General features: G+C 32.7%; 1 long non-coding RNA gene across 1 annotated transcript in view; it reads right to left on the bottom strand.

Moving 5' to 3' along the window:
- LOC131062847 (uncharacterized) overlaps window positions 1-19,979 on the bottom strand; it is a 54,175-nt gene extending 34,196 nt beyond the window's left edge. Inside the window, exons 1-2 of the long non-coding RNA XR_009110972.2 lie at window positions 19,843-19,979; window positions 13,191-13,303 (exon numbers count right to left, since the gene is read on the bottom strand). This is a non-coding gene — a long non-coding RNA (uncharacterized LOC131062847). The remainder of the gene's footprint in view (window positions 1-13,190; window positions 13,304-19,842) is intronic.
- Window positions 19,980-25,168: the final 5,189 nt, after the last annotated feature.

Genomic DNA, 25,168 nt, shown 5'->3' with positions numbered 1-25,168 from the left:
CCTGTTGTGGAGGTTGGGCCATACACCGCTATGAGTTGAAAAGACCCCCTGGATGACTGAACTAAAATGTGAATGAAATTTGCCTTTGTTTCTATGATTGAAACACTGCCCACATTCGATTTCCATAATATGGCCAACCCTTTGGAGGCACCAATGGCTTGCGAAGTTGAATAGTTCCAATGTTGCCACTTTTTGAATAGCTTCTCATCTTTACTGTTTGATAATTTTGTTTCTTGGATAAGAACAATATCTTCCCCACAATTCTCAATTTGAGATTTAATGTGGTGTCTTTTGTCAGGAGCATTAATACCCCTGACATTCCATGTTATTATTAATACCCCTGACATTCTGTGTGCTAGGATGGATTGCAGACTTGCTTTAATTTCCTCAGTCATCTTTCTTGCAAGTCTCTTCTTTTTTGGAGGCCTTCCTACCTTTCCTTTTGGTTTCTAAACCTATTTTGGGGATTTGGATCTTGTTTGGTATATAGAGGACACTATGGTTCGGTTGACTTGTTGATCTTGAAGAGTGACAGAGAAGTGATCTGAATAAATTTGCTCCTGATTCTGATCCAAGTATCCATTGTCTTGCAATTTTGGAAAGGATCTTATGGAATCCACCTTAAGCTTGTCCTTTTTTGTGATATTATCATAGATTTGGAAAAGGTCCTTAGTATCTAGATTATAAGTTACTTGGGCCAGTTGTTCATCTAAAAACAGTGAACAAGCTCTGTGAAACTGATCTTCAATGATTTTACATTGCGATCCGCACAACAATGGAGCTTTAAAGTGCAATAGAAAATCTCTATTACTATCTAGTAGAGAAAGCCTGGAATCTCTAGAGGACATGGGAAGACATCTTGGAGGATCTAGGCCTATTGTTATTGATTGAATTTTGTGCCTACCAATCCATTTTGTAACCTTGGTGGGCCCTCCTTCATTAGAATATTGGATGACTACCTGGTCTTGCATTTGATCCTCCTCTTTATTAATTTTCCCCAAAAAAGAGTTATTAGAATAAACGGCTTGAATTTTTGCTCTATTCCACATATTAAGCTTTTCTGGTGGAAAGGAAAGTAATCCAACATTTCCCCTATTGGGCCAAGTATTGTTCTAAGCTCTTGCCCTCGATTGCTTTAATACTGAGACTAAGCTCAATTTAGAGGGAAGAGCCATATCCTGAAATCTGAAGTTAAACTTTTTGATCCCTATGCTTCTATGATATCTATCCCAATGTTGTCTCATTTTAGAGCAACTAAAAACAATATGTTGATTTGAAAAGAGTGTTTCCTTGTGATCTCTTAATTTGAAAGTTGCTACTGAAATCTCGCCTGCCCGTAATAACACTTCCTGAGAACACTTTCCCTCATCGGCTGAGTCTCTGAACCCAAGCCCCTCCTCTAGGAGAGGATTCACAGATTGGAGAGATATGGGCTGAATTTTACTCTAAAGTGGGGGAACAATATATGGATGTACTTTACATTGACAGGCTTTAGAGGATTGGTCTTCACAGACCATATTGATTTTGCAATCCACCCCCATACACTCCGACGTCAAATGGCCTAGGTGCTCGCATTGACTGTTTTTGGATTATCCAAGTGAATTTTTGGCAAACATTTTCCAAAGGAAGAAGACATAAGGATTTCTTTGGCCAACGGTTTTGACAGGTCAAAGAGGAGGCAAACCCTAATACGGAGTTGTGGTTTCTCAAATGGGATAAGATCATGTCTAATGAAGATTCCCAATCTATTTTCCAAAATCTCTATGAGGTCTAAATCATTGTATTCAAGAGGGAGGTCCAGGAACGAAATCCAAACTGGAGCAAATTATATGATGACACTTTTAGGATCAAAGTTCAGATATCACAACATAGTGAATAAATTGAACCCTTTGAAAAACCATCCTTTATTTTTATGAACTAAATCTCTGGCAGATTTTGAGTGAAATGTAGCAATAAAAACACCAGAGACTTGATTGCAATAAAATATTTGATCTAAACCCGGCCAAATTTTTTGGGCCCATGCATTTAAAAGCTCAGAATTGGGGGAAAAGACCTGAACTTACCGATCAATGCATACTTCCTCAATGTCTGGATTTGAAGCTCTAGCATGGCATGTGGAAAGGATATCTTGAGGCACTCTTTCATCTCTTTCTCTTCTGAGTGAGAGTGCTCGATTTTGTCTATTTCCACTTCCCTTGAGGGTTTTTTAAGTTGTCATTGTCTCTTTGAAGGGCGATGAAGATAGTTGCCTTGATAACCCTTGATTTGCGGTTTGTGCCTGATGTGAGAAGATTTTCTCTCTTTCTGCTTATGGTCAAAGATTTTAGGCATATAGCGAAGACCCAAGGGGATGTTGTTGGGGGATGAAATAAATGGACCCGAAGAAGAGGTTCCATAAGCTAAAATATCCTTTCAAATGATATGCGATCCAATCGGATAATGTTCGAGAAAGCTAGACAATGCTCCCGCAATCCGATCTGGATATTATTTGGAAAGGTTAAGCAATGCTCCCTAGGTAGCCTCTACTCTACATAAAACTTACCGAGATACTCCTGCTGCCTGGTTTGGAAGTCTCGGGAATCAAGAGAGCGATAACTACCAGGTCTGTCTACCAAACAAATGTCGAAGATAGGTTGTTTGCCTTTTGATTGACGTGGGAGGGAGGATGAAAAAAAGGTTTGTTTCTCATATCGAATCTTGGATTGACCATCCTTATGGTTTCTGCCCCAGCTCCTTCTATCAGTATTGGGAAACCCTCCCTGATCTTTAGAATGGTCGATGAAGAAAGCTTCTACGGAAACCTGCTCTATAGAATGGTTTACGATCTGCCTCTACCCTCCATTGAATTTTTTTGTATTGAAAAGGAAATTCCCACTCGACTGCCTCCTCCTTCACCTCTACCCTCCATGCTCTTTTTGTAGAATTCTGATTTTTAAATTTACTGTTGAGATCAAAACTAATAAGTTCTTAAATAAAACATAAACTAAAATGAAAAATGCAAAGAAAATGAGACACAAACCTTAAAGAATGGTCATGGCCTACTGACCATTCTTTAGGCTGTTAGAAAACATGACTTCAAGGAATAACCATCATTTCTATCAAGGCAATCTATTTTTGGCCTCTAACAAATCTTATGCAAACAATAAGGTACCCTTACCAGTCACTCCACCCATGCCCTTTAGAATAGTCAAATCATATTGGTGAACCACTAAACCGTAATCTTCTAGCTCATATAATCTATAATTTAGTTGCTAAAAGGAAAAGAAAATTACAGGTTCAACAAATCAACAAAACACAAACTATGGATTAAATTTACTAGAAGGGCTTGTAAACCAAAAATAAATCCCCATGGAATTAGAAAGGAAAGGGCTATAAATGAGTCTTTAATTTTGTAATGGATAAACAGATTTCAAAAAGGTCTTTGATAAAACTCTAACCTAAAGTAAAAGTCATTGGAAGAAGGATAAGTGTATATCCCATTAGAGAATCTTTACTTTTGTAACAGAAACAGATTTCAAAATGGTCCTTGACAAAAAGACAACCTAAAGTAAAATTCATTGGAGGCGGTAGAAGTTTATATCCTATTAGGGAATCTTTAGTTTTGCATCAAACAAACAGATCTCAAACAAGGCCATAAACAAAATTTCCACTTAAAAGAGAAAAAGAAATTTTAAGTAGGTTAAGTTTTGAACAAATAATCAATAGCAATTTTGCATTATATTCATATTGAAAAGTAACAAATAATATTTTATTTTTTATCATAGCAAATGTTCTACTGTGGGTGCAATACAGAAATTTTGAATCATTACATCAAAGCATTGCATTCGTTGACACTAGAGTTGCATTACTTAAAAGAGTGTGGTAACATCCTCTTGCATCAATCAAAACAAAAACAAAAGTAACATGATCTAGATATGGACCTTTCTCTTGCATTTATTATTAATCAGTCAGACTATACTCTATGGTTCACATAAAGGAAAATTTGTTCAATTTCTTGAAGGAATGTTAATCATTTATTATGCACCTAAATTGAGCAAATTATTCATCCTAGTTTTTGTTCATGCTACATACCAAAGTGTTTTCCATATTTTTAGACATTTATACCACATTCAAGCATATGTCTAGTGTCTCATCACCTATGTTGCTTTGATCTCAAGAACAACACTACTATAAATGACTTAGCAACTAGAGATGGACCTTGAAATATTGTAGGGTTCATTCTCAAGTGTTTGTCATTCAACATTTATATGCACTCATATTAAACAATAAAATATTTTGCAATTAAATATGAGCTATTGGACCATTGTGGCATCTGCATTTTTCTTGTGTGGAATGACTTTCAATCTAGGGTCTATGTACTGAATGGAAAGAAGATTTGTAAGATTTAAAAAGGTAAATAATAATTAATAATGTCATGTGTGAGATAGGGACAATCATGAGGGTCATAGCAAAATAAAGAGGTATGGGATGTGAAAAGAAATATCAAGAATCCATAAGCAGACACATTATTGGGGAGAAACAAGTGTGAAGATAGTCCATCCCATTACTTTGGGAGACAAATCGATGGGAAAATAAAAATAGTTAATTTTAAAGAAGAGCAGTATGAATGAAAGGGCGTAGGAACCTGAACAAAAGTCCCAAACAATAATAAAATCAAAAGTAATTGTTACCTATTTTTTTCCTCCAGGTCAAAAATAGCCTCTTTAGTATTATTAGTCTACATTTTAAAGGGATTTTAATATAAGAGAGACAAAATTATAGTCAAAATATCTTTAGTCCCTATATATCAAGTCATAAACATTAAATTCCCTCCTCATTTTGATTAAAAGCTTTGACTCTCCAAATTTATGTATTTTCACATTAAATGAAGGCAAAAAAACATCTTTTGAGATTTGTTGGGAAGTTGGAGTTGAAAGCCATAAGTTTTTGTCATGTCCCCTCCTTGATCATTATTATATCCTAAATGAAGTAATTATTATTAATTAATAAAAATTATCAACAAATGATTACTTGAAATCATTCAATATTTATTTATTTATTAAATATTATTGTCTAATAATATTTATTAATTAATATTCTTGAAATATTTAAATAAAAATAAATTAATATTATATTTGAAAATACTATAAATAAATATTACATATTAATAAAATAGTGATTTAAATGTTTGATCAATAACAGTGTATAAAAGTAATTGATCAATAATTAATTAATAAGCAAACATTCATTCCCATAACAATGTAATTAGAAATAAATATAATAATAAGTTTAGAAAACAAACATTCAATTAAAAAAAACAATATATAATAGAATAACACTCATTCTGATCAATAAATAAAGTTAATTATTATATCAAATACTAAGCAAATTGTTGGTGTTAGAGGTTGTCCCCTCAACAATAGACAGTGATATTCAGCAAGAGTGCATTCACAAGGCAGCGTGTCATGAAAGGAAGAATACATACGTTTCAGAATGAATGTTATATATTAGCAAGCATGAGGTGGTAGAGGATAATAAATAGCGTTGGAATATTAACAAGTCAGCAATGTAATCAGAACTAGTTAGATTTGACTTAGTCAAGGAGGCAAACGATGATTGATATCCAACAGATAAATAATTAAAAGGTGCGATGGATATTGGAAGAGATGTGATCCCTCTCAAGCAACCATTCCATTGAGGGGCAGAGATATATTAGGAACCAGCTCTCATTTGTCAATGGGGGGAAATGCTAGTAAAAACACAAATCAGAATATATGGATAATAAACATCGATTACCATGAAGAGGTAGGATTTCTTAATGACAAGGTCATGTATTAATCGGGTAACACACACAAACACACCAAGAGGGACTAAGGGAAATGAAGGTTAATATCATCATTGAGAACGATCTAACTAATAAAGCAATATATTCCCTAAGACGACATCTATAAGATGAAAAGAATAATCAACTTGGTAAAGTATAGATTAACATTGTGGTTGGCAGCATCAAACCAATCAATATGCCTTATCAAACCCAAAGACCAGTCATATGATTAATTATGAACATCAAATTATAATTAATAAGTAAACATACTCATCAATAACAAGCAATACATGCAGAAGCATTCCCACATTCATGGCCAAGGAAAGATAATAGATGCTTACATTAATTAACAAATCATTAGTGTCAGTTATCTTTTCATATGGGATGTGATCTCATGTCGGGAGGACAACTGTTCACATTCACATCTTTTTGCTTCTTATTTAAGAGACATCAATATCATTCCAATGGGGGAAGATAGAAGAATTTATGTATTTATTTTATTCAAATCTGAATGCACCAATATGATGGTAGATATACCAAACACGGATGCATGAGTTGACGCTACTGATCAAGGAAGACTCTATCGTAGAAGTTTATATCACTGATCAAAAGGACCCAATACTATATTGATGCTCGACATTGAGGGGTGAAACAAGTTGTGCAATGAGAGATTTCTAAGCATATGGAAATCAATATATAATATAGGAGTAGATAGTGAGGAATTTTATGAAAGGTTTATGAGGAGATTGTAAGAGTTCTAGAGCAATTTGTAAGAAGATGATAATCAATTTAGGGGGGAGGTTTATGATCCTCATAATCAAGGAAAGTTATCAAGATAAGCTCCATCTTCTAAAATTATTCTTAGCATTATGATAGTAAAAAATGTCTTTAGAATCCATTAAATTATATTTATGAGTGTATTACAAATCTCATTTTAAGTTAGAATTGTTGATTCGGGACTAAATTAAGATAAATTCCAAAAGGGGACATTACAATTTTGCATGCATTTAGGGCTTCATTTTATTTCTACTCTGAGTTCTTTCATGAGAATGAATTCTTGTTGTGAGTAGGTTCTCATGCAAAGTTTCACATGTCTACTACAACATCAAAGATAAATATCTCAAGATTCACAAAAGGGCAATCATCTGATCTATGTAATGGGTCATGCATAAAGGAGAGCAGTCAAAGGGTTACTTCAAAGAGTTTGAACGTGAAGTTAGTCTCTTCAATGAAGGAGTTTGCATGAAAAGGTTAAGAGAAGCCATGTGCCAACTACAAAGGACCATATCATGCAAAGGCTCAACAAGCTCCAGACAGGTTCTTCTTTTACATTCACACCCTCTTTGTGTTTCATGACAGTGATTAATTTTTGCATGTATATAATGGATTTTACCTCTTTGTTTCTTTGTTTTTAAAGCAAATCATTCCAAAATCTGTGATAAAGAATGAATGAAATTTCTTGAAGAGTAGTTCACATGTTTCAAAACATGGACTCACACCTTTGACAGTCTAAACCTTTAAAGGAAAGAATGCTTGATAACTTGTATTCGACTGTCATAGGAATAGGGCATGTTTGTTGATAATTTTTTAAAGTCATGAGCAAATAGCAGTCCATTTTTCATTTCCAAGCCTCCACGTACAAGCACATCAAGATCGAGGTGAAGACAGTCATATGAAGCTTCTACAAGACAAAGAGAGTCGAATCAAAGATATACATAGATAAATGACAGTCAAAGGCAACCATGAAAGATGGAGGGACAACCCATGGCAAGCAATGAATCAACCCATTCAAGGACAACAATAGCACAACCCATTCTAGTCTGCAAAACACAGATATCACTATCAAAAAAGCATCCTTTAAACACACAATGACATAACCCTACCCAAAACAGAGAGAGAGAGAGAGAGAGAGAGAGTAGCACCTATATCAAAAGAATGAAGAGTTGAACAATGTTCATTGTTGTTGCATTTCTAAACAAAGCATTAAGTAGTCAATATTGTGACAAAAGGAGATGTGATCAAGGATAAATCATCTTCACAGTGAAATGATAAGGATACAGAGCAATCTTTTGTCCTAAACATAATAGAGGATAATCATAGCAGTAATGTGAGTTGTTATATACTTGAAGGCTACATGTATTATAGAAAATTGTAGTTGTTGAAGCAGAGTTGTTGCAACAATCTCTTCATGATTTTATGAAGTAGTAGTAGCACAAATAAAATAACATCCAAAAGAATCAAGTCAACAAATAAAGAGACTGTTGGAACCCTCAAAGTCTAAAAAAAGCTCAAGCAAAGGATAAAAGGATCAACTTCAAGGCATATATGGCTATCAAGACAGTCCAAGGATATAAAATGAGCATGAATACTCATTCATAATGGTTATATGACATAGAGAATTTTGTTGTAGACCTCACACAGTCACTATTAAAGAGATAATACAATGATAAAGTCATAAAGATAGTATGATAAGGTCAAAAGTGAATGACAAGGGTTGTGTGAGCAGCCTACATAGAGTGCCTATGATACAACCCAATAAAGAAGTTTATGATAGTGGTATACAATGAGCAGCTTTAGATCATAATGAAAGATGCAGGGTAGAATTGATTTGTTTTGTTTGAGCATATTGGAGGTTAATACCAAAGGTGACAATGAATAAACGTTGCAACAACATCAAGAATAATAAGGCCAATGCTAGCCTCAATCAACATACATAGAGTAGAGATGATTCACAAAGTAGAGATGGGTGTTAAATGGCATATATGCATTTATTTTTTACAAGAAAAGACAGTAAAATTATCAAGTTGCAGTCCCTTTGAAATAAATAATGGATTCAAGAGAAAAATAGGGAAGGTCTTAACTATAAATAGAGCACTATATAAATGTTGTTGATAGTGAATTTCTTCATGATTAAAGAGAAGACCTGAAAGTGAATAAGAAATAACAGTGAATAAAAGAATGAATTTGTCTTAGAAATATTAATGCTTAAGAGCCCAAGTATCAAGAGTTCACCATCAAAAGAGGTAAAGAGTAGTTCATTCTCAAGGCATAAGGAGTCAAACTTAGTCATAACAGGCCCTAAAAAGACAATTCTAAGAAACAGAAGGTACAGTTCATGACAGTGATGATTGACAGTCAGCATAAAGGATTGAGCACAAGGTAATCATTGTGATATCAAGATTGAAGTCATAGTGTAGTGTATATGGTGTATATTAAAGAGGATGCATTATAAAGATACTATTGTAGCATTTGTCGTAGAATATAGTCAATCCTACCATATATCACAAAGGCATTACCTACAATGTTCACCAAGGATCATTACATACATAGTCATAAAGATACATCACTATCAAAGAAATAGAGAATAGTATCAAAACCTCAAAGTAACACCAAATCATTGAACAAAGGCAGCCTCAAGGCCGTGGAAGCCTTCTACAAAGAAATTACTAGACTTGTGAAAGTGTTTTGAGCATTTCAATGGATAAAGAACACAGATAGATGAGAAAAAGGTTATAGGCATAGATCATTACAGTCAATGCCTTGACAAGCCGTTTTAGCAGCAAGCAAGATTACTTTTAGTAATCATAGCAATCCCTAATGGTATCCTATCCATCAAAAAGGCTCAAGTAAAGAATGTATAAACACAATACTCCAAAAGCTCAGTCACAAGCTTTAAGGGGGTTATCAATTTTTAGCCAAAACATCTCTATCAAAGCACAGTGCTTCTACAAGATAAAAGAGTTGAATTCAAAAATATGAGTAGACCTAACCTTAGATCTTAGGGTAAAAGAAATAGTCATTTCAAAGACAAAGCAGTGATATCGGGTCTAAATTATAATAAAAACAACCATATTCAGTAGATAAAAGAACAAAGCAAACAATCACTGTCCTAGTATCTTTTCCAGAGCTATTGCAAATCCCAGAGCATTCAGAGGTTTGGGATGTTTTCTTTACAAAACTTCAAAGCAGTTGAATATTATGATGCAAATATCAAAGCAAGGACCTCATGACTATGACATCAAGAAAGAGTCAGGCGATAAAGGATAGAAGCTGATTTCACAAGGCACATGATAAAGACACCAATGAAGAGTAAATACAGTGACTACTCTTTTTTAAATAAGTCATTGTCTCTGAGCAATCATGAAAATAACTAGACAAAAGACAGTGGAGGAATGGAGAAAGATGCAGTCCATTAAAGGAAAACCTAGCAAGGGGAGTATTGACAAGGGGAGACAGTGACTTTGATAGAGAGAAAGACAAGAGAGTGTCATGTCCCCTCCTTGATCGTTATATATATCCAAAATGAAACAATTATTATTATTAATTAATATATTAATTACCAACATATAATTATTTATTTATTAAATATTATTATTTAATTAATATTAATTATTAATAATATTCTTGAAATATTTAAATTAATAATATATATTACATAGATTATAAACAAAGTTTATTTCTAAAGAGTCAGCAAATTCCTAATCAGCAATTACATAGTCATCTGATATACACATACGACTTGCTTAAAAGTATTAACTAGAATTAAAGTCTCCATACTATGGATTAAGGGAATGGTCATCATGAAATTATGCCGAAACAAATACAAAGAAAGATTATTAAGTATGAAAAGGTACGATTTATATAGTTATTGAATAGTCATAACCGAATCGTTGTGTATTGAAACTATACACTCTTTCTTTGAAAGGTTACATGCAAGATATTTAGGGGGATTTAGAAAACAAAGATTCGGAGGAGAAAAGTAATGAAAAAATCTATACCAATAGAATAATAATGTCAACAAAGTATGAGGAGATTAAAATATAGTATCAGCAATAAAGATAATAGACAAACTAGTATTTTTTGAACATATACAAGTATCATCAAATCATTAATTTGTCAATAAACTACAGAAAATTAATGATATAAATCTGAGGGCATGTATTAATAATAAGGAAAAAGCCCCGGGAATTCATCTTTGAAGATTAATGCATTTTGGGATAAGTATGTTTAATATATGAAGCACCATATTGTCTTTATGCAGAATAATAATAATAATAACATAGACTAAAATATGTATTATGGTAATACATAATTTCATGACAGTGGCAAACCAAATCTGCCATGCGTCAGTTTTGTCTGCCATTACTAGCTACTAAATATATTAATAACCAATATTTTTAACCAGTGATAGTATTAATAGTTTATAGAATAGGTAATTAGCAAGTACATAAATTATTGGTAATGTTATTCATATATATATATATATATATATATATATATATATATATATATATATATATATATATATATATATATATATATATATATATATATATATATATATATATATATATATATATATATATTCCAATCAGAATAAGGAATAATATAAGGGTTATAAATATAGATATTGTTATGATAATAGATATTACTATAATGATTATAATTAGTATAATATTTGTTAGGACTACTCTGCAGTAAAACATAGAGTGTATATATATATATATATATATATATATATATATATATATATATATATATACAGACTAGTCTATCTATTATCTTGTTCAGCAAGTACTATTTATATGTGTATATATACATATATATATTTATTTATTTATAGCAATAGGAATTTGAATAAACAAATAAATATGAGACTATAAATCAGATTGAATTATCAATTCAATACTAGAAAAAAGATTATGTTATCACTGGTTTGATTCATGTTAAGATAGATTTGTCTCCTAATCAACTTAGTTTAAGTCATAAGTATATTGAATTAGCTTAATTTTGGTTAAAACAAGCCTAGACCTAGTAGGGAACATTACAGAGGGCAAAGTCAAAACTAGTGAAAAGATTCAAGACAAGGCTTCTAGGGTATAGAGCAACAATATTGTTATAACAGTCCCAATAAAAGACATTTCACAGAGCAACCTTTTAGGGGCAGTCATATCATCCTAGTTTATCTTTTTGCCAGCAATTAAGAGAAGGTCTAAAAGACAGTCCATAGCCTTATAATGAGTATAAAGACAATGATTTAAGAGTGTTGAGAGAAAAGAAGACTAAAGAAAACTCTTGGTTAAGTCAACAAGATCCTAGATCATTCATTAAATCAAGGATAATGCAACCACTTGATAGCATCAAACAATCAATTCATGATCAGTTTTGGAAGTAAAGGTGGAGCTTTCAGTTTGAGGCCTGAAAATGGGGATTTTGGAAGATGATGCAACAGTTTGTCATCAATTTAGGAGCCCACATGGATAATGCATGGGTCAAGGAGAGGTTTGGGTCCACGAACTCTCAATTTGCAGCTATTATAGGCCTTTTTCTATCTCATTCTTCACCAAATTTGACCCAGGATGAATCAATCATGCAAGGTAAAGATAGAAGCAAGAAAGGACAATCAGTTAGAGCTCAATCCCAAGAGGCACAAACAGTTCTTCATCAACTTTTTTTCAGTTACTCTCAGGGCTTCTTTTCTATTCTTTCTCTCGGCTAGTATTGTAGCTTTTCCAAGCTCTTCCAGGATGAAGCACATTGTAACTTAGATTTTAGAAGCATTTTCAGATTTGTATCAACAATCCTTCTAGTTTCAATAAAAGAACAACAATTTTCCTTCTTAATACTTCATGACATAGAGAATTTTGTTTTGCAGAGTAGCAATAGAATGTAAATGATGTTTGCAGCATAGCAAACTGTAAGATAAGTTTTGTTTTGGAAAATAAAAATAAATATGTTTGAATTTGTTATTGCTTGCTTAGATTATGGTCAAGGGAGTACTTGCTTCAGATTAGGCTCTCTCTCTCAATTTGATTTGTATCATAGTCAATATGAGAAATGTTCTTTTAAAAGGTTTTCAGCCTGTTAGACAAAACAGATGTGTGTAGGACATCTTTTATAGAGAGAAGGGAAAGAATATTATAATGTAATAAATTATCACATAAATGATTTAATCTATCAATCTCAATTTTTATTATAGTTCATTTATATTCAAAGCAACAAAATAAAGTAATGAAATGCATGCCTATATTAAAGACCCCAAATCTATAAAATTACTTTTAAAAGTTCATCATATAAGGGTATAAACAAAAAACACATAAAACAAAGCATGGTGGTCACACAAAGTGATCATGAAAACAATCTAAAACATCAAGCACATGTACATACTAGGTTTCATGTTTAATCATTCATGTCAACCTCACCAAACAAATCAACTTCAATGATAGCAACTTCCCTGTAATTATTACCATCCATGGAAAATCCTAGTACAATTTGACAAAAAGGTACTTAAAATAAAATAAAATAAATACAAAAATGCATGCAAAAGACAAAATTCCACACCCTAGGTTTATAATATAAGGAAAAAGAAAAGGGAAAAAGGAAAAACCTAAGTTGGTGATGTAGCTCACTAATCCTCAGTTGTCAATGGCCTGTAAGAAGTGCTAATACCAGCGTGACAAATGGGCCCACCCATGAATCCAATGTCAGTGCCATGAATGGCTGAAACATAAATATGAGTCAATCTATAAGAAATTAAAACAAATCAAAATATTTGTTCTCAAGAAAAATAAAACACAATATGAAAACTTAAAGAATAAGAGAAAAATATCCTTTGAAGGGGTCAAATCTAAAACTTATTATCTACAAATTTATACTAATTTTATCAAAACATTGAATTACATCCTAGATCTAACATGTAATGCTCACTATTATCATCGTAATGGTATAGAGAGTAAACCACGTCAAAAGCAACAAAGATAATAATAGTAAGGATGAATAAACCAGGGTTGACAACTTCAAAGATAGATGGCTATTTTATATTATTATTATCATAATATAATCAACTGTCTATATATAAACATTCTACAATTCCTATTTGTTCAGATGTTCAAACAGGGAAAACAATCCATTAGTTTTTTGAGTAAAGATAACCTATAGTAAGATCTGTGATTCCTATTCATTCTAGTAGGGTAAATAGTCAATTAGTTTTTATAGTAAAGATAATCTATAAGAAGATCTTTGATTCCTATTCATTTTGGTCGGGCAAACAATCCAATTTATTTTTATATAACAAAATATTTTCTTAGTGTTTCTTGTCAAAGTTATGGGCCTTTATCCCCGAGTACCATTTGCAAGCCACTTTGAACTCCCCAAGGTTTGTCAATTCCTCAATACATTTTTTTTACCGTTAACCTCGATACCTTGTTTAAGTTATGCTTAACAACTCTTCCTTGAGTGCCCTTCCTTTGTAAAACTTCCCTCATTTAATAGTTGTTTATTGGTATGTCATCATCCTTAATCCCTATTAATCTAAAGTCTTGAATACCTTAAGAGGGAAGAGTTAATCCTCAACCCTAATCCTCAATTCCCTAATTTAAATATTGACTACATAACAACTCACCGTAATGACCCAGAATGCCACATGCATGCTAAATAAGCTACTAACCGCTTATAATCCACTTAGAGCAAAAAAAAGGGCCTAACCCCATCTTTTTGCTCCCATGAGATAGGAAGGGGTCTTAACAGCACCTTTTGCTTGTAATCCACTTAGAGCTAGAAAGAGGGCCTAACCTCACTTTTTTGCTCCTGTAAGCTGGGAACAGGGGCCTAACCCCGCCTTGCTGCTCATAAGCCACTTAGAGCCAAGAATAGGGCCCAACCCCACCTTTTTGCTCCCATGAGACAGAAAGGGGGCCTAACCTCACCTTGCTGCTCCTATGTGTGTCATAAATTTTCTCCAATATGCTTCAAACATTTGCTCAATATGTCCCATAGATCTGCTCCAATATGCTTCAAAACAAATTTCAGATACTCTTCATATTTTTCTACTCTATGACTGCTCTAGATCTGCTCTAATATGCTTCAAGGCCCTGCTCTCGAAGTCCCTTTGGATTTCATCATAAACCCTCTTTTACATCTGCTCTTAACTCTTGCTTTAAATAGGAAAAATATTCGTTAGTTGCTTTAACTACGGTTTGTCCATCAGGCTGCGAGGAACGAGACTCTATTACCAATTGTAATGTCCCCAATTTGAAATTAACCAATTAGTTTATATTGCACTATGGCTGTATGGTGTGAACCTTATTTACTGAGATCAGATTTCTCTACTTTCTTGATTGATTTATTCTTATTCTGGTCAAATGCCTTACCTTGCTTCGATTGCCACTATGTTTACTAGACCACCAACTGCTATGTATTCGGTAATGCAGACCACTTATGAATCAATCTGCCTTAAAAGCACAAACTAGCATTATAGGATTCCATATTTGTCATAACAATTATTTCCAGAACTATAGTATTTTCTGCTAATCTTATTGTGTGATGAACTCAGTCTATTCTGCTCCTTTTATAAGAACAGATTTTCCAATTGATATATTCTCTCCTCCATGAAGAGAGGCATCCTTTGTAAAGATGGTGTCCTTTCAAATAAACGTAACTCTTCTTAAAAAATTATTTATGCATCTTTCTAGTCATTTTTCTTAATCATTTTCCTTAATTTTCTAAAAGCTTCCTTTTATTCCCTTGCTCTTTTCTGCCCCTTTCAAATGAATTCTTCTCCCTTTTATAACTCTTTTATTCCCTTGCTCTTTTCTGCCCCTTTCAAATGAATTCTTCTCCCTTTTATAACTCATGTTTGTGGGAGTCACAACTCTTCATAGCACGCCTCTTGACTTTTCATTAAACTTAATTAACTTGTAATTATAGTATATTATATTTTATTATTTATTTATATTTTAATTTAATTATTATTATATCCTATTTCGGAAAATATTTTTTTTACAGGCTACTCACTGTTGCCTTACTATTGTCATGAAGAAAGAGACAACAGCTAACAAAGAGGGGTTAAGGGTTAAGATCTATCTTAATTGAAGTTAACAATTACTGGCAAACATTCATGTCTTTGAATCTGTAAATCTCAATATTGGAAACTTTCCTCTCATATTAAAGTTATAGTTTGGACTTCTGACAATGATTATATTTGAAGTTTATGTTATTAGACTCTCTTTGAATTTTTCTTATTTCTTTCAATGAGTCATGTTTTCTCATTCTGGGTTCTACTGAAGTGATATAATGTTGACTCCATGTATCTGTTTACTGAATCTACAGATTCTTATTCTTGTAATTATGAGATTCACAATTGTTCATGACGATTTGGAGATTAAACTTTGAGATAGTCATGGATGTGAGGTTAGTGCTGTTCTCAATAGGCTTGGTCTATTATTCTTTTTCTTACGAAGGCATTCAATGTACATAGGAAGAGGATTACTATATTTCTGGCTAGCAAATGCAATGCAAAGGGCACCAAATTCTTTGTAAAGATTCCTTTCAAATTCATTATTGATTATTATATTTCAAAAAGAGTTTGAACTGTCAGAGAAAAGAATCCAAGCCGCTTGTTTGGGTTGAGTTCTCCTCTCTTGACGTAAAAATGTATTTTATAATTAGTTGGCACATTTATAGTTTGCATGACCAGGGTGGCCATATTTTATTTCATTTTTTTTCTCAGATTTGTCATTCATTATGTTATTTCAGCTCAGTTTGTTTTTCAGCTCAGTTAAACAAATTTCTTGGTGAAACATTTAAGAATGTATTTTCTTTTCTTGGTCGTTTGTCCCTACTGTGGTATCAAATAATTTTTTTCTCTAAGCAGGTAACTGTGCCCAACATATATTTTGCTCTCAACTGATTGTAGTTTAACTTTGGATTTGTATGAATAGACAATTTAGATGCACAGAACAATAGAAGTGATAATTACGACACTCTTTCCTCGACAACCTGGAGTTAAGGGACTCCAGAGTCCAGACCCATAGAAAAGTGGTTGGTAAAGGTATTATCTACCACACCCTGATACAGTTAGGAGTTATACCATGACTGGTAAACGAGTCAGTTTAACACAGCTGAGTGATTATTGCCTAGCCAATGAAGAATTGTCATGACCATTTTTTCACATAATTTATATGATTTAAAGAAAATATACTGTAGTGAGCTAAAATTTACCTTGTAGAATCTTGTACAGAAATCTGCCATCAAACCTTATATCCTTTTGGCTTCGTTATGAATTTGAGCTATTTCTTTTTTCCTTTTACACTCTCAAATAAGACAAGAAAATAGCAGGTGATATGACATGAAAATAAAATATTTACAACTCCCAGCTCCCTATCATTTCCTGTCCTGCCAGTAATTTACATGATTAAAATTGAAAACATCAACCATCTTTGACCCCCGAGTTAAAGAATCAATGTGTGTGCAGGTGCAAAGAAAATCGAGGTGTAAGACGGACACTGTTATACAAATAATATAAGATATGTCTGAACTATGAAGACCACTTTCAATTAAACTAGAAAGACTGGTAAGATGTACTCATTGGATGAAGTCTCTGGTTTGATACCTGGTGGGAATGTCCCAAAGCATTGAACTCCTAAAATCTCTAGGACTGTGGAAAAGTCTTAAATAAACCTAAATTGCTGCTGTCTACACAGATGACAACCCGAACAGAAATCATAAAAGCTATGTGGTGGTTCAGGCTTGGGTTCAGTGATTGGTTGAGTGCTTTCTCCTGTGAAAAGAATAGAATTAAGAACACAGTTGATACTCTTTCACTACTTGAAGATTATTAGTCCCTGCCTTTAGGCGGAGACTAATGTTTTCACTCTGACCATTTCAATTAATTCAGCTCTGCACAAAATGGTTATCCTATGGTTTTAAGCAATTTTCCTATGAAAGTGCTTTTTAGGATAATTATTTCTGTTTTGTGATTGGCTACTTAGCTTTTACCCGCTGTTTTCCCCTTTTTTCCATTTAACAAAAATCTTCAGTGAAGACAATAATTTCATGATTTATTTTCCTATGGCCACTTGTCCCCTGCATGTAGCGCTATGGTTCTGTGGCATTCTGCAGAGAAGTAAACGTGTCGGCTTCATCGATTCTTGTCTCCTTTGCACCCTACTAAAAAAATTGATTTCCTTCCTTTCTTAGACAAATCTATCTGCAGGAGTCTTTTTCTGCCCTTATAATTTCTTCCGGTTTTGGAAACAAACACTTTTGGACGTATAGATTATCCTACAACATTTTGATCCTGACTTCATGACTTCCTGAGGTATACAGTTTTATTCCTGCTAGAATCTAAATAGATCGAATGCATGAAATTTATTTGTTAACTAGGTAAGATATCATGTAGAGTTTTGAATATACAGCTTACATTGAAACATTTAATATATCATTTCCCAGATTTGAGCTCAGTCGTAGATGATTTTATTTTATTTCCATCAAGTGATTTGTGATTTATTTGAATACTATAAATGTTTTGCTTGCTTTGGGCATCATTCAATTGAAAAAGTTCCTGAAGTTATGAAACTTTGCAGATTAGAAAGATTTGCTTCTGCAGGTTAGAAAGCCAAGCCGTTAATGCCTTAATTTTGTTATTTTTATAGGTTTGTAAATGCAGAAGCTCAAAGAACACAATGAAACTGATCCAGCAAAGGCAAATGCCATACTGAGCATAGTATTCCCTCAAATTTGATACCTTATCAGTTATGTCTGTTTCCTCCAAGAACATTGACTCTAATAAAACTTTGACAACCTTATTAGATTTTTAGAACACTTATTCATATTCTGCCTTGAATTTTGGACTCTCAAACATGGAATCTGGTTCTGAAAGTAATCAAATTTAGCGAATCTATTGTTTACGCAGCCACAACACAGTATTTAAAAACTGAGTTGACTCAATTTTCTCTTCTTCAAATCAGTGTACTAGTTTTGTCATTAATATGTGCAGCATAGTTAATTGGTAAACAGTGCTAAAAAATAGTTCTGTGAATAAAATGTACAGCATAGTAACACATTTACTAAATTTTATTTAAAACTTCAATTTGCTATCTGGGTGCCATGTAAATGGAATGCTACTATGCATTGAACTTATGGTTTTGTCTCATTCTATAGATTTACATTCAAACAAGTTTTAAATGTGAATCTTAAGTTTGGGATACTTGTAAAAGTTCATACCATTTAGGGCTATATCCAATATCAGCATTGCTGTTACCTCCCAGCCCACTTGAAAATTGATGGCATATTATGCCAAATAAGTTACATCCAGTGCAAAGTTTGCTTCTCCCCTCCAGCATTCGCAACAACACTTTCAATTACCTGATGTAGCTTGCAACTGTAACTGTCACCCCAGCATTGTTACAAATCTCAAATTTATTGCGATGGCAGGGACTCCTATGCAGCTCTTGTTATACATGGTTTTAATGCGATTTTGAACTAGTTTTCAATGGTGGAAAGTAGAAAGTGATTAGGGTTACATTTGCTGGCTATTTTAGCCCTACATCTATCCAAGACAAGAATGAGTAGAGGTGCTTTTGTGCCCTAGCCTCATGAATTCAATGAAGCAGAATGCCATGATAGCCAAAATTAATGCAAAGAATTAAATCTTAGAGAGGTCAATTTTTCATGCCATTTTGAGCGATCTATTATTAAATTTCATAGGGTGTTTATTAATTTTACTGGGTAGGGTAAACGATACATTACTATGTTGCTTCATCTGCTCGCATGAACTGATGCCATTAACCCTACAATTCTATGGTGGTTGGGTGAGTGATAACCTGGGAAATTTATTTCATCGGTCTGCTCCCGGTAGGGCGACGACCGAGAATGCCCTATTGTCTATAGAGGGAAATCGGTCACTATCTGAGGGGGGATTTCTGAAAAATGTTGAACCGTACGACTGATTCTGAATACCCCAAACCTTAGCTTTTCTATCCCCATGCGTCAAACCGAAGTAAACTCTACAAAGAATTACCTGGAAGAGGGTATTTGATCTCATTTGGTTGCTATTTTCTGATCCTCCGTTTTGCCTCTTCATCTTTTACCAGCCAGAATGTGAAAAACGAAAAAACAAATAATAGATAAAAATCATGAACAGATGGACCAGGGAGTTTTCAGAGTTAAATATTGTTCATAAACGTGATTAACGGATCTTGGTGTAACAAATCAAAACAATAAATGATCTATGACAGTAAATAAATTATGTATTAGCTTACAAATTTTGAATTCGAACATGTATGTCCATATTTGATGCCGATTCATTTAACGGAGCTATAAGAGGTATTTAATTCCAGGGGAGGTTCGAATCTCGATATGGTTGAAGAATTCTGAGAAGAGAAAACTGAGGATTTACTTTCAACGCCTGCCTACTACTCCGCTGGATCGGCCTGTGAGAGAAAAGAAGCCTGTAAAAACCTTTGATCCTTCCACCATTAGGGATATCTCCAGAGAATTCATCATTGAACAGGGCAAAGGCACACAGCTTAAGAACACTCCAAATGTGGCCTATAAACTATCCAAGCTCACCAGAGGTGTTGAAATGCCAATCATTCACAATCTTCTTTATGGAAGGCGCGGAAAGGCTTATCATTTTAAGAGGGATGTTTTGCAGTTTTCAGGGTTTGTTTGGGGTGAAGAAGAGGAGAATAAACTCAAGGGAAAATTGAAATTGAAGGACAAGCTCCAGAAGATGAAGGAAGATGATTTGTGGAGGGTATGTGATGTAATTGAACTAGACAAACTCTTACCTAAAAAATGTCAAGGGTTATAATGTTAAACTTCACATGCTTTTCCCCGCTCCATCCCATTTGAATTTTCCTTACCGTTGTAGGTTTGATTTGAATTTTCTTTACCGTTGTAGGTAGGTTAATTTCGAACAATATTTCAATACTGTTGTCGGTTTGGTTAGAAAATTCTCTCAATGCTAGGTATTTCAGTACATATTTAAACAAATTAGTAGCTTTTGGGTATTAATTTTTTTTCATATTTTAATTAATTTGTATGTAATTTGATTATTATATTAAATTTTTTTTATATAATATTAATTAATATTACTATTTTTAGATGTGTAATAGATTTGTTATAATAATTTATATTTTGTATGTATGTTTATACAATTGATTAAAATAATTCATTTGTAAGAGTAGTGATAAAGAAAACACTAAATCTTAAAAACAACATATAATGACGACATGATGCTCTATAATTAGACGGGTAAATATTAGCGATGACATGTTACAAGTACCCAGACTCAAAAAAATCATCAACATTGTTCCAACCAAAAATAAGTAAAAATCATCAATCATTGTTGAGAAATATGTAATATAAGGAAACTAAAGCAAATATACCTAGCAATTCAAATAGAACACAATAAATTTTTAACAATACAAAGTTTTTACGCATTCAAATGTGCTTATGTTTATTTCTTTTCTTACCTTGGTAATTTTGGTGAGAAGTGAGTAGCAATGACAATAGTAACTTTCAAAAGATTTTAAAATCCATGTGCATGCTCTTACTTAAGTTTCTAATTCTCTCAAGATACCCACTTCCTCTACCCTCTCCACGTCTCTTCCTTGCATACTTTTTTTCATTTCATCTTTCTATATATTTGTTATATTTTATTATTTAGCAATAGGAAGTATCCTAATTTTTAGTATTTCATCTTTAAAAAAGAAGAGTCTCTACTTATACCTTTATTATTATTAAATTGAATAGGCATTTGTTTTTCTTATTTCTTTTGGAGAGGAGATGAATAAGATTCTTTAACATTCACTTTCAAGATATTTAGCAATAAATTTATGATTCCCTCAATCAAATAGGCATGGATCCTTTAGTGGGCTATTCTACCCTCCACCTAGCATACTTTTCTCTAGGGGCAAGTCATGAAATGTCACACGTCCCACCATATTTTGGGAGTTTCTAGATTATTGGACCAACAACTATCCTCTCCATGAGGATGCCCATGTGCATAAAATGTTTTTGTTCTGCAAGATTCCTATCTTCTAAAAGGAGTTCAAACTCAACTCGACAAAGAGGTCCCCATGACTTGGAAGATGTTCCGCATAGGACTACATCCCTAATAGAACAAAGAAATTTAAAACTTACCCCATCTATAAATTTGTAAGATCCCAACTTGGAACAAAGTTGTGAAGCAAGGTGAAGATGTGACTTCAGCCTAGGGGAAGACATGAAAAAGTGTATTGTAGCATTTGTGACTTGGTGAAGATGATTGAAGAGGTAGTGGTAAATGTTTGGGCATGTTGCATGGATTAGGAGGACCCTTTATTTCATGTCAGTAACATCCTCATCTCTCTCATATGCCTTTATGCATCATATTATTCCTTGTTTTACATCACCAAATCATCCTTATCACAAGAGGTGGGATTTTGAAACACTACAACTACTATCCCCACCCTCAAATTTCCTCTTCCACCTTCCTTCATTAGATTCAATGACTGAACAATTGTAAACCTACTCGAGCTCCACTTGTTTTTGAAAGATTTGGAAATTTTGGTTTATTTTTCTCCTTCTACCTAAATTTATGTTCTTATTTTTCCTACTCCTTAAAACCTCAAACTATCAACCCAATTTGTATATAAATCTAGCTAGGTTATAGTTCCAAATTATGTACAAAATATAGCATGAGTATTTTTTTGTGAAGTATTGAAAATCCTCTTTTTTGTAATGTTTGTTGTAAATATGATATTTTTAGACAACCACCAAGGTCATGATGAAAAATAAATGGAGAAAGTGGTGGAGGAAGAAAGGAACAATTCAAATTGCTTTCATGTGCCTATATGATTCGTCAATGGCATCCAAGTGTATAAGCAACATTTTTTATTTAGTATTTGTCACTACTTTTAATCTTTTTGAAAAATTCAAGTTTGGGAGGTTTATATCTAGCTGTTAAATTTAATATTGAGGTTTATCCAAGTTGCTGAGAGATTTTATTTTTTCTAGTAAATCTTGGTGAGGCTATGAGCAATAACAACCATTTGTTGTAGTTTATGATCAAAGTATTTTTAGTAAGGATGACTGTTGATAGCTAAACAAATACTTTTACATTCTGGATAGACTCATTTAATGGTGGTACATACATTAACCCATTCAATTTTTTTATTATGATACGCAAGAGTTTCTTGATTTTTTTTAAATGTAGTTTTTTATATAGTAGTGCATATAAAAATAAAATTTGTGCCTTGTGATTTGGTGTGAAGGGTTTGTTTGATAAGTGACATGTTTTTAGTGCAAAAATGTGTTTATATATGATCTAGTAAACATACAAAATATATAGAATGTCATATATAAACTAAAGTGCAATTGGGTCAATAGAGAAGTATACCATTTAATAAGAGGTCTTTAAAAATGTTATTTCTTTCTAATTTGAGATAAAGTTCCAAACTTAAACAATTATATTTGGATATTTGCTAAACAAGAGTGCTCAATGGAGCATAAATGTTGTCCATCATTTAATAATTAAATAATCAATATGCTTACCTTTTGAGGGAGGGGAGGTTCACTCATAGGAGTGATTATTTCCCTACTTGAGTATATCTATAAAGCTAAGTTTCTAATTATGAATGTAAATATTTCTCAAGTACCACAGTCTTTACTTAAATCTAATGACATAATTGACTTCGTAAGAGGCACAAGTTCTTTGTAGTAGGAAAAGAAATTTTAAAAGAAGAAATAAATTTAACGCAAGCATTAAAACAATCTCATCCAATATTCTCGAAGCATACTAAAGTTAATCTAATTATATTAATATAATAAATTCAAAGGGACACACAGGATACATAGAATTGGAGAATCTAATAAAGTTCATGAGACTTACCCTTAAACTAACTTTGAAATTGAAACAAATTAACATGTTGTATGACATTTTGATACATAGTTGCACTAAAAATGAATAAAGATGAGCAAGAGCTCTACTCTGATATTAAAATTAGCTTCTTTAAGTACAAAGATTCCAATAAAAAAAAATTGTTGTAATGAGACCATATTAATACCTATGAATTGGTGTGCACTATTTATCATACAAAAATAGAAGAAATCAAATTTTAACAATAAGACTATTATAAGATTGTATGACATGAAAATATTATAGTCAAAAGAAATAGGAAAACAACCTCCATGGAGGGCTACTTTTTAAAACATGGAGTGAAAGTTAATAGCCAGTGACAAGAGGAACACAAAATTTAGCAAGGGAGGAGATGATTCCTCAATGATGTTACTCAATGAGTGTGATATATATATATATATATATGCATGGAAGGCTACTTTTTAAAACACGAAGTGAAAGTTAATAGCCAGTGACAAGAGGAACACAAAATTTAGCAAGGGAGGAGATGATTCCTCAATGATGTTACTCAATGAGTGTGATATATATATATATATATATGTATGTATGTATGTATATGTATGTATACATATATATATGTATGTATATGTATGTATACATATATATATGTATGTATATGTATGTATACATATATATGTATGTATACATGTATACATATATGTATGTATATGTATGTATATGTATACATATATATATACATACATATGTATGTATATATATACATATACATATGTGTGTGTGTATATATATATGTATGTATAATATACATACATACATACATATATATATATATATATATATACACACACACACACATACATACATACATATATATATATATATATATATATGTATATTATACATACATACATATATATATATATATACACACACACACACACGTATATGTATATATATACATACATATGTATATGTATATATATGTATGTATATATATACATATATATGCATGTATATATATATTTATGTATATATATATATACATACATATATATATACATGCATATATATGTATATATATATATATACATACATATATATATACATGCATATATATGTATATATATACACACACACACACACACATATATATATACATACATATATATATATATATATACATGCATATATATGTATATATATACACACATATATATATATACATACATATATATCCCGCTACTTTGACCGATCGAGCGAGATGATGCCATGCATTTGACAAACTGCTTCTACTGGACCTAACTACTTTAGCGAAGAGAACTGCTTTTGTTTGGATAGCTAGCCCGGGTAAGAGAACTGGACCGATGGACTCGATCAAGTAGTCCAGATGGTTCAATCAATGTCAGAGCCTCCAATCGATGATGAACTGCTGGAGATAAATGATACTTTTTTTCTGCCGAGTTAACAATTCTTTTGGAGGAAATATGATTCAGTCCCAAACTTACTTGAATGTAGCAGACAATAGTGGAGCCCAAAAATTAATGTGTATTCGAGTGCTAGGAGCAGGTAATCGTAACACCGCTAATATTGCCTAGAATAAGGAATCATAGGATTCCCTGCATTGGGAGCCCTTTGCCCCCCCACCCCCCCAATAATAATTGTAGATTATTGTAGGGGTTCTGAAACTGCCCGGGTTGGCTGAATTGAGGGTTGTCTTAAGC

The sequence above is a fragment of the Cryptomeria japonica genome, chromosome 9 (assembly GCF_030272615.1).
Source record: "Cryptomeria japonica chromosome 9, Sugi_1.0, whole genome shotgun sequence".
Lineage (NCBI taxonomy): Eukaryota > Viridiplantae > Streptophyta > Pinopsida > Cupressales > Cupressaceae > Cryptomeria > Cryptomeria japonica.
This window is presented reverse-complemented; position numbering and strand designations above follow the sequence as displayed.